Below are 4,442 nucleotides of genomic sequence, written 5' to 3'. Positions count from 1 at the left end.
AAATTTTACTTTAGGAAAATGTTACCTAATAGAATCTCCTCCCATTGAACTATCCGTAAACTTGCTATATGGTAGAAAAGACAACCTCTGATGGTACACACTATTTTATTGTGAGTAAAATTTGAAATAAAAGAAAACGTCGTATTGAAAAATTAAAAATAACACATAATTTATTTTTTTAAATAAAAGAATTTCTATTATCTTACGTAAAAATTTAACATAGAGAAATTATGTTGATAGTTTTATCATTGAATTCACTTTTCTAGTGATTTTTAAGTTGTAGAATTTAATCCTGTTAAAAAAAACTGTAAAATTTAATATTTTAATGACGAAATACCTTTTCTTTTGACAGAATAAAATAATCTCCCGGAAAATAGTGAAGTTTCACAAGGAGTGGAAAATAATCAAAACCATGTTGTATGATAATTATCGAATTCATTATAAATTCGTTGGAATCAAGTCTATACCATCAATTGTCTGGGTGGTGTAGTTGGTTATCACGTTAGTCTCACACACTAAAGGTCCCCAGTTCGAACCTGGGCTCAGACATTTTTATTTTAGTTCAGAAAATACTCGAAAAACTATGAGCAAATAAATTGAACACTGCTTTTTTTTTTTTCTTCTTCTTCTTCTGTTTTGTAAGCTTTACTTGGTGGTTATTTTATAAGTTTTTGACAGTTCATTTGATTAAGATAATATGACTCAATTAGCAGAGTATTTAATAAGTTTTTTTCTACAATAATTAAAATCTTCCTTAGTTCCTTTTTAGTTTTCCTTTTAGGAGTTTTTTCACCTAACAAAACAACAAATGATTTTTGTTATTTTTTATTTAGTTGTTTATCTATTCTCTATACTATCATTAATTATTATGGAGAATGTGCCTTAAGAAGTTAAAATAATTGTTTTTAAACTTTTGGAGCATGCCATTCGAAATAGGTTCATGCGTGATTCGAATCATGCAGTAAAGATTGTATCATGTCACTTTCTGCTTACTGTTATTTGAATTATGGTTTATGGACTAGAAGTTTGATTAGAATCATGCCTATTTTTCTATAACAACAGAGTTGCTGGAACACAATCTAACTGAGCCAGAAACGAGGGCCCTTGAAAGTAGATTAGAGTTTTTGTGTCGTGAGCGTTTTGGCGAGGTTCAAGGGTTGGGAAACACATTTTGAATACCTTGCGTGGTTATGAATTATTAGGGAAACGATTGAAACTTTCTATAGTGAGTTCCTGAGTGAAAGTCATTCAGGGATTGAGAGAGGAAAACGAAATAAATTAGGGATTACTTTTGGTGAACAATTGGGAATAACTTGTTCACTTTTGTAACTCTCTTGAGAGAAAGGGAAATGGTAGAAATCAAGGTTTGGTTAAATTTTTATTGAGAACATCTTCAACTATGCAAAATAGCAACGGATAAAGGGGGTTTCCTTCCTCACCCCCTCTTGCAAGGAAAATATCCTCTTTGCTTGTTACAAATAAGCAAAATCGAGAACTGCATTTATCCACCGACAAAACTTGTTGCTGAAGCCAAATGAATTTAGCACCTTCAGAAGAAACTTCCGGTTAAGAGTGTCAAAGTCTTTGATATATCAATCTCCATTGTCACATTACCTCTAAAACTTTTGTTATGGAGAAGAATGACCGCCTCAAAAGTTAAAATGTTAAATGTCTATGGTTCAAATCCGACACAAGAAAAAAAAAGTTAACATAACAATTACTAACATTTGTCATGAAAGCCTTAAAATAATTTAATTTGTCATAAAAATATATTTTAATAAGTTGGTATATTTGTCAAAAAAAAAAAAAGTTGGTATATTGTCTTTTTTTTTTTTTGACAAGTTTATTGTCATTAATTATTCGTATCTTTAACTAGAAAATTCTTTAAGAAATTAATTACTTATAGGATTAACTTAGTGCATAGGCAGTGACGAAGCAAAGCATATCCTTTATTCTGAATTGCATTAATTTGGAATAGTTGAGCAACGTGTGTTTTATTATCGGTTTTTCATTAGTATTAAGTATGCAATGGTCGTTTGTCAAAAAAAAAAAAGTATGCAATGGTCAACGTAGTGTGGTAATGTGTTCATAAAATATACATTTTTTTTTCCTCAAAGTTTGATAAATAAAATATACTATTGTTGAAACAGAAATAAACAATGCAAAGACTTGAGGGTATTTTGTTAGAACCAGCAGACAAAACGATAAGTGATGCACCAAACAATTGGTATATGCCATTCTAATCCAAACTGTTTGCTTTGCAATTTGCATGTATCCATTTCATTTAGGTGGGTTGTTTAATCTAGCGTTTGGATAAAAAAATGTTTTGTGAGGAATATGATATTATGTAGTAGTGTTGAGAGAGGTTGTTGGAGCGGAGAAGAAATTTGTTTGTTAGAGATTGAGATCGAGTTGGTGGAGGAGTGTTTAGTTTTATTGTCTAATATTTCTTAGAGGATAAGTGGAGGAAATATGGATTTGAGATCCTAGTTTCGATGGTTTATTTTCAATTAAAAAAGCTTATCGATTAATATATAATTTTGAAGAAATAACATATTCACATTTAATTGTTATAATATTACATGGAACAATTTAGTTTTAACGAAGATATCGTTGTTAGTTTGGAGGTTACTACTCACTCATATTCCAATTGAAGATAATTTAATTTGTAGAAGGATAAATAATTTAGCATCACATTCGTATGTCGTCGAATGTAATTTGAATGAATCAGCTAATAATTTATTTTTTATTGTCTTGCTTCCAAAAATTTATGGTCGAAAGTTTTTTTTTTTTGTTAGGCTTTAGTAGTGTAATGTCAAATAATTGTTTTTGTCATACGGTTCAGTTTATAGGACTGGTTTCTCATGATAAAAAAATTAATGAATGATTTCATGTGATTTGGATGACATATATTTGATCTATTTGGAACCGGTGTAATTATGTGGTGTTCAGTCAACAAGACCGTGTAACATGTACACATATGAAAATGGCCAAACTTTTGATATGGTCATGGATCAAGTGCAAAGCTTAATGGTTATCATACAATTTTTATTAATGAAACACTCAACCTTTTAGATGTTTAGGAGTGGATCTATCTGCAATTTGATTTTTCAGTTTTTACTTTTTGGTTTGATGGCGTTTTGTTTTGGTGTCTTTTTTTTTATCTGTTAGTTGTAACTTTTAAATTATAGCACTTCTTGTTCTTTTATTATTTGTTTGAATATATCATTGGTTTCACCTCTGAAAATAAAGTCGGAATTACCCGTTTTGTTGTCATATGTTAGGTACTTAATAAAATTGGAATCATTTTTGTTTTAAGGTCAAATCTTTCTTTACCCAACTCATAAGGCCTAACACAATCGGTAGTACCATCATTGTTAAACTGAATATAATTGTGTTGTTCTAGGTTTAAATTTGGCATTTTCGACCACTAGTTTGTGAGTTTATAAGTGTTTATCACTTCGTCTATAAGTAGTAGCAATATTGTTAAACTGAATATCTTTCGTGTTGTTCTAGGTTTGAATTTGATATTTCCACTTATGTGAGAGAGTTTATAATAATGTTTATCACCTTTTCTACACACACATATAAACTTTCTTTAGGCGATCTAGCCATTACAAGATAAATGTGCTGTTTTGCAATGATCATGACAAAATTTCACATCTCTATTCTCTTCAATTCTTTATTTGCTCACATCTTTGTAGGTAATATTTGTCAGAATGAGAAAGGAAAATATTACTAATATTTTCACATATCTCTTTTTGTGTCTTAATCCAAGTCACTAACTTACTAATTTAAAAACAACATATGATCAATATCTTATCCCATTAGATATTTTTCTCTCTCCAAATCAAAGAAATAGAGAAGAAATTCTAACCCTCCCACCAAACCAAACCTTGTTTTTCTTTTGGTCAAGGTCAAGCTTTGCTCTTTTATTATCCAATGACTGATTACTCCTTAATTAGTTTTTTTTGGTAAGGATTACTCCTTAATTAGTAGTAGCTTGTTTCCATTTAGTGTTTCTTTGTTGTGCTTTGACTCACTATTTACCTAGAAAGACTTTTGAAAGTGTTTACTTTTTTGGGTTTTTGACTATAAATAAATAAAATAAAACGTGAGAAAGTTGAAGCATGCATACGCGGCGCCACCACAACGTTACCTTGTTTTTCTGTTTCTTCTTCGTCTCCAACGTTGTTGTCTCCGTTGGACTTTGACCGTGCCTTGTGTCACGTTTAAATCAGTGTCCATTTTTTTTTTCCCTTTCTCAACAAACAAGTAAAATGCAAATTTGTTAAAAATATAAATTCACGTTGATTATTGCGTAAAAAAAGCAATGATAATTTAAAAAATTGCACAGTACACCATATAATAAAAATATTTTTCATTAAATTCATAACCAGCTGTATGAAACTATAATGCACATTTTGATAACGTTTGATAAT

The 4,442-nt window shown here is 29.9% G+C and overlaps 1 non-coding gene across 1 annotated transcript; it reads left to right on the top strand.

Moving 5' to 3' along the window:
- The first annotated feature begins 475 nt into the window (after nt 1-475).
- Nucleotides 476-549, top strand: TRNAV-CAC (transfer RNA valine (anticodon CAC)). The gene has a single exon. It is a non-coding gene; the product is annotated as a tRNA-Val (tRNA).
- The last annotated feature ends 3,893 nt before the right edge of the window (nt 550-4,442 follow it).

This window comes from Medicago truncatula, chromosome 7, assembly GCF_003473485.1.
Source record: "Medicago truncatula cultivar Jemalong A17 chromosome 7, MtrunA17r5.0-ANR, whole genome shotgun sequence".
NCBI classification, from domain to species: Eukaryota; Viridiplantae; Streptophyta; class Magnoliopsida; order Fabales; family Fabaceae; genus Medicago; species Medicago truncatula.
Note: the sequence above shows the minus strand (reverse complement) of the source record. Positions and strands in the feature narration are given on the sequence as shown.